This window comes from Choloepus didactylus, chromosome 3 (genome assembly GCF_015220235.1).
Source record: "Choloepus didactylus isolate mChoDid1 chromosome 3, mChoDid1.pri, whole genome shotgun sequence".
NCBI lineage: Eukaryota > Metazoa > Chordata > Mammalia > Pilosa > Megalonychidae > Choloepus > Choloepus didactylus.
In genome coordinates this window covers 86,842,945-86,855,215 of record NC_051309.1, presented here as the reverse complement: position 1 = coordinate 86,855,215, position 12,271 = coordinate 86,842,945, and positions in this window count along the sequence as shown.

Sequence of the window (12,271 nt, the reverse complement as noted above, 5' to 3'; positions counted from 1 at the left end):
TTTTCAAGATAGCTTTGGCTGTTTGAGGCCCCTTACCCTTCTATATAAATTTGATTATTGGATTTTCCATTTCTGCCGAGAAGGGTATTAAAATTTTGATTGGGATTGAGTTGAATCTGTAAATCGCTACAGGTACAACTGACATCTTAGCAACATTTAGTCTTATCCATGAACATGAAATGTTCTTCCATTTATTTAGGTATTCTTTTATTTCTTTAGCAATGTTTTGTGGTTTTCTGTGACAAGTCCTTTACATTCTTGGTTAGATTTTTTCCTAGATATTTGATTTTTTTTGTTATTATTGTAAATGGAATTCTTTTCTTGATTTCCTCTTCAGATTGTTGATTACTAGCATATAGAAATACTACTGATTTTTGTATGTTGCTCTTGTATCCCACCACGTTGCTGAATTTGTGTATTTGCTGCAGTAGCTTTCTTATGGATTTTTCAGGATTTTCTATAAGTAGGATCTTGCCATCTGCAAATAGGGAAGTTTCCCTTCTTCCTTTTCAGTTGAGATGATTTTTCTTTCTTTCTCTTGCCTGACTGCTCTGGCTAGAACTTCCAGTACAATGTTGAATCACTGGTGATAGTGGGCATCCTTGCTTCATTCCTGATCTTAGGGGGAAAGTTTCAGTCTTTCAAATTATGTATAATGTTAACTGAGGGTTTTTCAGATATGCCCTTTATTACACTGAGGAAGTTTCCTTCTATTCCCACTCTTCTGAATGTTTTTATCAAGAACATTTGCCTTTTGGCAAAAGACTTTTCTGCATCAATTATGGTGAGCACGTTGTTTTTTCCCCTTTGCTCTATTAATAGGGTATAGTACATTAATTGATTTTCTTATGTTGATCTACCCTTGCTTACCTGAGGTAAATCCCACTTGATCGTGGTGTAGAATTATTTTAATGTGCTGTTGGATTGGTTTGCTGGTATTTTGTTAAAGAGTTCTGCATCTATATTCCAAAAGGATATTGGTCCGTAATTTTCTTCTCTTGTGGTGTCTTTCTCTGACTTTGGTAAAAGGGTGATTTTGGCTTTGTAGAATGAACTAGGGAGCATTCCCTCCTCTTTAATTATTTGAAAAATTTTGAGCAGGATTGGTATTAATTCTTCTTAGAATGTTTGGCAAAATTCCCCTGTGAAGCCATCTTGTCTTGGGCTTTTCTTTGTTGGGAGTTTTTTTTTTTTTTTTGATTATTATTATTTCTGATTCAATCTCTTTAATAGTTATTGGTTTGTTGAGATCTTCAATTTCATTTTGCTTCAGTGTAAGTAATTTGTGTGTTTCCAGGAATTTGTACATTTCATCTCAGTTAACTAGTTTGTTGGCATGCAGTTCTTCACAGTATCCTCTTATGGCTCTTGATATTTCTGTGGGGTCAGAAATAACAAGAGCTGTAGGGTCCCCCTTTTTATTTCTGATTTTATTTCTCTTTTTTTCTTTGTCAGTCCAGCTAAAGGTTTGTCAATTTTTTTGATCTTTTCAAAGAACTGACTTGTGGTTTTGTTCATTCTCTGTTTTTAATTCTGTATTTCATTTATCTCCACACTAATCATCATTTCCTTTCTTCTGCTTGCTTTGGGATTTGTTTGCTCTGATTTCAAGGTCATCCAGTTTAGAGACAAGTCTCAGATTTTAGATCTTTATTCTCTTTTAATGAAGGCATTTACAACCATAAATTTCCCTCTCAGCACTACCTTTCCTGCATCCCATAAGTTTTGCTATGTTCTATTTTCATTTTCATTTTCATTCATCTCAAGACATTTCCTAATTTCTCTTGTCATTTCTTCTTTGGCCCATTTGTTGTTTAAGAATATGTTGTTTAATTTCCATATATTTGTGAATTTTCCATTTCTCCTTCTGTTATTGATTTGTAGCTTCATTCCTTTGTGGTTGGAGAAGACACATTGTATGATTTTGGTATTTTTTCATTTACTGAGATTTTTTTGTGACCTAACATATAGTCTACTCTGGAGAGTGATATGTGCTCGAGAAGAATGTGTATTCTGCTGCTGGTGGGTGACGTGTTCTACATATGTCTGTTTTGGGTTTAGTTGGTTTAGAGTATCATTCAAGCCTTCTATTTTCTTACTGATCATCTGTCTAGATGTTCTGTCCATTATTGAAAGTGGTATATTGAAGTCTCCTCCCTTCAAATCTGTCAATGTTTGCTTCATATATTTTGGGGCTCTGTTGTTAGGTGCACATATATTTATAATTGCTGTCTTCTTGTGGAATTGACCCTTTCATAAAAATACAATGACTTTCTTTCTTCCTTGTAACAGTTTTTCAGATAAAGTCTATTTTATCTAATATTAGTATAGCTACCTCAGCTCTCTTTTACTTACTACTTGCATGGTATATGTTTTTTCCATCCTTTCACTTTTAACCTACTTTTGTCTTTGCATTTAAGGTTAGTCTCTTGTAAAGAGCACATAGTTGAGTCACACATTTTTATCCACTCCATCTCTACGTTTTGACTGGAGAGTTCAATCCAATTACGTTTAAAGCAACTACTGATAATAAAGGACTTCCTTCTGCAATTTGCTATCTAGCCTTTGTAAGTCTTATGCCATTTTTCCCCTCAATTCTGTTAATGCCTAGTTTATATTTATTTGATTTTTTGCACTGTACTATTTTAAGATCTTTCTCATTTCTTTCTGGATATATTTTTCAGGTATTTCCTCTGTGGTTACCATGGAGTTAAAATTTAACATCCTAAATCTATTACAATCATATTTGATTTGAATCCAGCTTAATTTCAATAGCAAACACACATGCTGTTCCTGTCCCCTCACTTTTTCTTACTTGTTAGAAATTATATCTTTGTATATTGTATGTCCAAAACCATAGATTTATCATTATTTTTAATGCATTTGCATTTTAGCACCTGATGGAAGTAAGAAGTTGTGTTATATATGAAAAAATACAATACGTAGCTCTGGCATTTATGATTATTTATATGCTTACCTTTATCAGAGGTTTTTATTTACTTATGCTGTTTTGAACCCTGTCTAGTGTCCTTTTGTTTCAGTCCATAGAAATCCTTTTAGCATTGCTTGTAGGGCAGGGTTAGCAGTAAATGAACTCCCTCATCTTTTGTTATCTGAGGATGTCTTAGCCTGTCCCTCATTTTTGACATAAAGTCTTTCTGAATATAAAATTCTTGGATGGCAATGATTTTCTCTCAGCACTTCAAGTATTTAAGCCTACTGCCTTCTTGCCTCCATGGTTTCTGATAAGAAATCAGCCCTTAATTTAATTAGTATTCCCTTGTACATAGCACGCTACCTTTTTCTTACTGCTTTCAGAACTTACTCCTTGTCCTTTCCATTTGACAATTTGATAGTTATGTGGCAGGGCATATTTCTCTTCAAGTTTATTTTATTTTGTGTTCTTTGAGATTCTTAGATGTGCATATTCACCTCTTTTGGGAAGTTTTTTGTCATTATTTCTTTGAATATTCCTTCTTCCCCTTCCTCTCATTACTCTCCTTCTGGGACTCCCATAATGCAGTATAGGTACACTTAATGGTGTCTCACATGTCTATTAGGTATTGTTTGCTCTTTTTTATTCTTTTATTTTCTGCTCCTTAGCCTGAGTCATTTCAATTGTCTTGTCTTCAAGATCATTAACCCTTCTTCTGCCACCTCCAAACTTCTTTTGAAGCTGTCTAGGGAATTTTTTTCATTTAAGTTATTGTGTTCTTGAACTCCAGTATTTTTGTTTGACTCCTATTGAGAATCTCAACATTATTCCCATATTGTTCATTCATTGTTTCCCTCATAACCTTTAGTCCTTTCTCCATGTTTTCTTTTATCTTCTTGAGTACATTGATGACACTGAAGTTAATTTTTCTAACATCTTTATAGGAATACATCCAGAGTCTGGTCCTGTTCATTGATAGATTCTGAATTTTTATGTTGTTCCTTTGGATGGGCCATCGCTTCTTCTTTCTTTCTTTGTCTTGTAATCATTTGTTGCTCACTGTACATTTTATTATTTTGAAGTGTTAACTTTGGGATTCAGTGCCTGAGCTGTCTGTTCCATATTACAGAGTATTCCTTGAATGCTGGGAGCTAATCAAAACAAATAAACCAAAGCAAAAAGCACTGACATATATGCACCCCAGTATGTACACAGAGGCCACTCTGCTCCCTCTGGAACAAAGCTGGTTCCATCTCACATTGTGCAGAGAGTGAGGGAGAAGCCAGCAAGGGCACCAGGAGCTTTGTCCATGGCTTTTGACACTGATGCAGCCCTTTATTTTCTGCAGTTTTGAGGAAGATTCCTCTGCCGCCTTTGCCTGCTGGGGGTTGGAACAATGGCTGCCCTCAGAGACAACCCCCAGTGAGCTGAATAGATGATCAAAAGCAGTGATCAGGGATCAGACCACACATCCTAGGATTTGGAGGACTAAGTCTTTATGCCCACCCGGGCCCCAGCAAGCTGCTCCAGGAGCCCAAGTTTCAGTCCCCATTGCTGCCTGTGTGAGACTGGGGGAAGAGATATGGCATCTGCTGCAGGGAGGGTGAAACACACTGTTATTTGCTGCAATTTAGCAGTCTCTTCTTCCTGTTCCTCTCCTCCCTGGATGGTGCACAGTGCTCCACTAAACTCTAGAGTTTCAAAATAGTTGATTCAGACCTCTCCTGCCATTTCAATAGTTGTGGTATAGGGATTGATTTCTGAAACTTCCTATTCTTCAATCTTCCCACAACCCTCTCCAATATCTACCCTTTATCAACTGATAGATCTTAGAGAAATTGCTTAGTTTCTCCTAGTCTTGGGCTCCTCATCTTTAAATGGGTATAATACTAACTATTGCAAAGGGCTTTTATAAAGATTAAACTAGATGTTATAAGATGAAATTAGTCGTGTCCATTGCTCAATATTATTATTCATATCTAAAGTTACTTTCTGGTCTTAGAATATGATGATTTTTACTTCAATTCTCTACATAACACTTCTGCAACAAAAGTATCATTAGCATTCTTACTCACAATTAGAAAACCAGGAAGACTTGTTAGGTTTGGATTATTGGGAATTGAAAGTGAATTGATAGACACAATATATTGCAATCAATAATAACTAAACATGGTACAATGTTTAATGATTCACAAAGTATTTTCACAACCACAAGATTCACAGTGCTGGATAAACTATAGGCTGTTGGTAGTTTTCTGTGCATTACTGTGGATTGCATATATTTCTCATCATATTATTTGGGTGTTCCCATGCACACTAAAAACCAAGTGTAACTTATTTATTTAACTGGCTGATTTAAGAAGAGTTGCATAATTTCCAAAAGTTTCCACTCTCTCTTTTCTGGACAGAAAATTAGATTGCAGGTACAACAGAGAGACTGGAGGAAGTTTAATTTAGATTTGATGGGTGGGAAGAATATTTAGGGAAGTACTTTCTGTAACTCTCTCTGTGTATCCACATGTGTGTGAGCACACACAGAAATATGTCTGTCTGTCTACACACCAAACATGAGACAAAGGTAATGGAAATGGGGAAAGCTCCTCCTGTATTCAGTAAGAGACTCTGTGACACATAATCAAAACAACTTATTCTGAGTCATGGATAATTTCAGAGCAATTGCTTAGAATTCTTCACTTTCATCTTCAGAAGTCTCTCATTTACTTATTTACTGGTTTCGCAAACAAAACTTATGAACTCCTCTCAGCTAAACAATTTATATATACACACATTTATATTATCTTCTTGATTGTCTATCATTGCTTCTCAGTTATTACATTTTCACTCAAAACTGCATTGTAAGAAGAATGAATAATTCAGTACTCATTTTTATTTATCCAGTCATCTCTGTGGATAGGATACCAAGAAAAAAATTCTAGCACAACCTACACATTTTGAAAAACATATCTGATATATCTTGCACACATCATCTATGAGTCCCAGTCTGAGTCTGAGAAACATTAATACCCCCAGCCAATTGAAAGAGACTTTCTACCCTGGACATTTTTTAAAAAAGAAAGAAAGGAAGATTTTAGAGGGACACAAGTGCTTCAGAAAACAGAAAGCAAGTGTTTTCTCTGGGCTATAGAGACTGAAGATTTCTCCTATAAAACTGTGGCTTCTCTGGGCAAACTCCCAACATCACACAGAGAAACAGCTGGAGAGTATAAAATTGACTGCTTTTGTCTTGTTTATACCCACACCATATTTAGCCTTGAAAATAACTACCTTTCTGACATAATTTTTTAAATTGTTTAATACTTATTTTGATAGCAATATATCTTTCTCAAAGCCAGGCAGGCTAACAAGAAATTTGGGGGAAAATTTCACTTTTTCATAAGTTATAAAATAATTTTATTCATGCTTGACCATATAAATTCTCTACATTTTACAAGGTCATAACTATGCATTTGATTTGTCAAGTTGCTGGCTTGAAGAAGAATTACTGAACAGAGAGAGCTACTGTCAAAGAAAAAGGAATTGAAATAACTTGGTGAAAAACAGGGCAAAATGGTTTGCTACTGTTTAACTTGTGTTTTTATTTATCTTTTTTTTTTTTTTTGCACATATTCTAATGTTCAGAAAAGGTAAGACACCGGTTTCTGGCAAAGTGCACATGGATGACTGAATTAGGGATAACAATGGACAGATTTAATGTTATAATAAGTTGTTTAGAGTCAAAGGAAAAACATGTTGGGAGCTGTCTGAGGCATTTAATGCTGAATGAGTAGCACAGCTGTTTTAATGGTAACTAATATCTGTGTAATAAATAGTAGATAAGTAAAAATTAGATACAGGGCCAGTAAAAAAAAATGACCTGAGGCAACTTATAGGTCAGAGACTGATTAACGTACAATCTCAGAGAAGTATGAGTTATACATTTCATCTCATAATAGTTTCTTTTTAAAGTTTTAATCAGCCATGAACATGCTGAGTCTTGTCTATTCCCTTTTCTGAGCCAACATGTTAGTCAAGGATCTCCCTGTTTGATAGTGCACCTTGTTCAGATGAAGGATGTACAGCAGGCAACGTTTCTCTGAACAAAATAAAACTACTTCCTGTTTATCCCTTAAATGAGTGTCCTAGAGAACTTTCTGTCATGATGGAAATGTTCCATATCTGTGCTGTCTGATGAAGTAACAATTTGCCACATGTGGCTATTGAACACTTGAAGTTTATGGCTAGTTGGACTGAAGAACTTTAATTCAATTTTAATTAATTGAAATTTAAATAGCCACATATGGCTTGTGGCTACTGTATTAGCCCAGATTTAGATTAAAATCCTCCAACTCTTATCCTCAGGGAGAATTTTTTCTGAGTGGTTTAGCATTATAAGATGCTAGACTTTTAAACCCACAGCCAACACTTAAACTCAAGCTGACTGTCATTCAAACTACTGAAGAACCCCCTTATAAGAGGTTCCTCTATTTTCAGCTACTGTTGTTTATTTCAGTTAATGAATAAATTACCATCCAGGACCTCCTGCCTAATGGTGGTCATGGTAACACTGTTCAAATTCTCAGTAGTTCAAAGAAAACATTTTTATTTTCTTTTTGAATAAGAAACTTTACAATCAAAATAAGTATTTTTCATCAATGATAAAAGTCCAAGACTTGACTGTCATTTTTCCATAAATTCAAAAACCTTTAAAAAATTCTTTCAATAAGTAAATATTTAATGGGTAGATTCAACTATTCCATTTTTTCCACTTATTTTTCATTCGCATCCTAAATCAGATCTGTAGACCATGATCTATACATGTCTAGTAACCACAGTATAGGCTATTGAGCCTTCTCTCAAATTCAAATTTTATTCCAAAAGGCTGTAAAGAGACCTGAGAAAGAATAATAACAAACTCCAAGATGTTTATGCTAGTTTTATTCAAGTAAAATATGTGATTTTATTTAAATCAACACACAAATATTTAGGTGATTTCTTCCTGTTCTCAAGGCATGGGGTCATTTTCTTATGTGTCTAATAATTAGCAGAAGAGTCTGCCTGCTACAGGACAGAAATATCTTCATGGCAAGTTCTAGATCTCAATTCTGTAACCAGGAGTAGGATAGAATCTAAAAAACAACCTCCAAAAGATCCTGCAAGGGGAAATGGGAACTACTGATGATATTCCAGGCAACTATAACTTCAAAATGCTCTCAGCCTAACCTATCAAACCTGAGGCCTCTGTTTGTGTGATGTTGATATCTCTTGGAAGTGACAGAGTGTGAGATTCGAATCAAAGGAAGTAGAAAGGACAGCTCCAAAGGGTCTGGTTATATCTTGATACATGCTCCCTAGCAGGGTCATCTACCCCTGCTTTATAAAATCATCTGCAGATTAATGACAGCTCCAAGTTTCCCAAGTCATGTTATTGGTGCCAGAATATGGACTCTAGTTTCCATACAATATTTGTCTTCAATGCAAAACGTTGATATTATGTCATTAGCTTCTCCCATTTCTAATGAATAAGATGATTTAATGAAATTACATATGCCGGACTCATTTAAAAATATCCATGTATGTACACGTGTGTATGTGTGTCAGTGTTTATAGTGGTGGAAAATCTCCAGAAAGCAGGGCTGAAATCCTATAAACATAGAAATGTTTCTTTTAAGTAAGTCCATTTGGGAGAAAGCTCTGTCACATGATTTTTGCACATAATTGCCTCACCTCTGGACTGCTGCATTCACATCTGGCCTGAGCCCCCATGAGGTGGGGGCTGGTTTTGACTGTAACGTGATGGCAGTTTGCCATGTTCTGAGTCTGAAAATGCAGTTGGTTAGGACTTTGAGCCAAGGGGTTGGAACATAACCACACCTTCCTCCCCACTTCTGTGGTGTTCTGGTGGAGCCAGGCGTGGCTGTGTGTGCACATGTGTGTGTTTGTGTGAATGATTGGGCATGGGGCTGGGATGAAGGGAGGGTGGGGGAGGAAAACATCTGCTCCTCTCTGATTTAACTTTTCCTAGGACTAGATTTCTTATTGCCCTCGGGGCAGTATCTTAATACCCCAGAAGGAAATAAAGACCAAATGAAAACCCAACTGCCACTAACAACTAAAACTGACAACATTAAGCAGGAAAAAAAAAACATATTAGTGCTTCACATACTGACCTTGTTAATGACCAGCAACTTCCAATTGTCTCACAGGTAGACTTTTCTCCCTGGACAGGTTGCACCTCAATATCCAGACAAGTACACCAGTGAATTTTAGGCAAATCAAAGATGGATTTTCTTCTCACATTCTCTGATTGGCCTGGAGAAAATATGCATAGTAAACAGGACACGAGGATTCTTACAAATCTGAACAATTGCCTGAAACAATTACTGTATACGTTGCTTGTTCCTTTTAGATTACAATTAGTGTTCATTTAATTTAAAAAGAATGAAGTTTTGATCCATGCTACAACATGGATGAATCAGAAGACATCATGTTGAGTGAAATAAGCCAGACACAAAATTACAAATGTTGTATGATCTTGCTTATATGAAACACCTAGAAGAAGGAAATTTTATAGAGACAGAGTAGTTAATAGGTTAGGAGGGGTGCAGGTAGAGTGGGGCAGAAAGAGAGACATATCATTTAATGGGTAAAGAGTTTCTGTTTGAGATGACTAAAAAAAAAGTAAGGGTGATGGATATTGGTGATGGTAGTACAATAGTTTGAATGTAGTTAACACTATTGAATTGTATATGTGAATGTGGTTACAATAGGAAATTTCGAGTTTTATAATTGTCACTAGAATAAAATATTTTTAAAAAAAGTGATAGGAGACATCATATCACATTAGGAGTGTAACTTTTGTCTTGTTGCTCACTTTTCCTTACATGTAGTTCAACTTCCACACCACTTCCTAAGTGGGAATCCAGTAGTGGAAGACACTTCCTGTTTTTTTTTGTTGTTTTTTTTTCCTCCTTCCTTTCAGGGCTCTTCCCCATGGGAGGAGGAGCCATGTTCTGATTGGCCAGACGGTGAAACTGGGCCATTCACCCATTGGTTCACATTTCTTTTGGAGCCATGTAAAGATTTAAGGTTACAGGGACCTGTGCCTTTTCTTTTTTGTACTCTCTGAGCTTAATGAGATGCAGGGAAGGTGATAATTTCCCCTAAGGCAGCAAGAAGGTTGGGGGGAGGGGGGAATGCTCTTAATAATATTCCAGTTCTAGTGTCCTCAGACAGGGGAAGGGAATTCTCTTGCATTCCCCAGGGAGAAACTATTTCAGAAACAGTTCCTGTCTCTTTCCTGTGTTTTGAGGAGGAGCAAAATATCTGATTGATAAAGTTAAGAACAGAAATTGAGAGCAATTGAGAAAAGTTCAGCCTCTTTTTCACTTTTCCCTTTTCAGAGCTTTCTATACAAAACACACATTTTTCCATTTTCCAGGACCTTAGCTCTCTGGGACAGGCTCTACATCCCCTGGAGTTGGATTGCAATTGGGCAAGTAAGTTCAACTAGGGAAAGACCTCATATCCTAATACTAATTAAACTTTACCATTATTAAAACTTATTTTTTGCTCATTATCTGATGCCTTTGTCTATTTCCCCCAAATTTCTCAAAAGTCTTTAGGGAGGATGAGTATAATTACCCTGATAGCTTTCTTTAAGTAGAGGCATCTGAGGCAAAGTGGAAGAGACCAGGGACAATTAGTACTAGGCTACAGCTGCTTGACTCCCAGCCCCGACACTAGCCTGGCTCTGATGTGGGGCATGTCACTTAGCCTCCTTCATCAGTAAAATCAGGATAATATCCACTACTTCTCAGGGTCAAATGGAGACTAATATATGAAAATGTATGAAGTGACTTTAAAAAAAATAATATTTAAAAAAATTAATATTTACACAGCATTAACTTTAACAATCCTCACTACATTGTAAACTGGGTTCTCCAGAAAGCGGGGCTGAAATCCTATAAACATCATGTTTTGTTCTCATTTTACACGAGGACAGGGAGGCAGAGAAATTTAATAATTTTCCCAAATCACATAGGTAGTAAGTGACAGAGTTTGGATTCTAACACAAATACTCAGCTCCAAACCTGAGCTCCTAACCCCCATGTTACATAAGCACTTTTTAATTTCCTCTAATGATAGAGGAATCTTTTTTTTTAACTATTAAAATGAGAAGATTAATATTCTAAGCAAAATACAGGTATGAAAGGTAGAAGAGTCTCACATCATATAAATGTAAGATAGAATCTACGATACCCTTCTGTGTTCAGGGGAGAAGGGTGGTCTGTTTCCCTAGTTCTTTCTCATTTCTTACCTTCTTTCCATTCATCATTACTTTTGTTGTTGTTGTTTACAATTCATGATCAGGACAGAAAAGCTTATTAGTTGTGATTTAATAAGGTTGTTTGGATCACAGAATCTGGTATGCTAGAGCAAGAAGGGATTTTTAAGACCACCTAAGAAAAAATCAAGGCCACCAGAAGGTGAGGGAACTTAGTGATGGATGCAGGCCCAGAGTTTAAGCAATATCAGCGCTAGAATTTGGGGTTACATCAAATGCAACTGAAAAACAAATATTAGTAGCAAAATTAAGTAAAAAAAAAAAATCATATCAAGAGAACATTTATTTTTGTGTGTGAACAAAGATCCACGAGGAAGAAACTTCATGGATCCTTAAAATTTGTTACAGATCTAAATATATAACCCAGTGGCATTGTTCTTTTTTCCATCATTAGTATGTTTTAGTTTTAGTTGTCATATACACTTTTTATGGTTACATTTAGCTAATGTCCACTTACAAAGCTGTGGACAATTTAGATATTGATGTTTTATACCATCAATCATGTCTTCATAGGGTTTTGCACAATGTAATCTCCACTATAGCTTCTAATAGCTACAAAGACTGACCGAAAAAGTATTTTGAGTCAATCATCTGTCATAAGAACTGAGTTCATCTATGGCAACAGTGACTCTTTTGGAAGCACTCATTAGTCACAGAACTGACCACCCTGATGTATAATGACCCTGTCAGTATTTCTCAAAGGCACATGTCACCCTGGTGGTAACTGGCAGAGCCAGGATTCAAACTCAAGACTGTTTGACCTCAAACACCATGCTCTCTCCATAATGTTACACAGGGTTCTGATACTAATTCTTCCACTAGTCATATGGCGCTGGGCATATTCATAGTTAGTATATCATAGTCAAGTTTCTGGAGTTCAGTATATCATAGTCAAGTTTCTTTTGGTTGCAAGACACATACACCCACTCAAACCATCTTCAATAAGAGAAGGTGATTTATTGAGTATGAAGGAATATCTCACAAAATCCAAG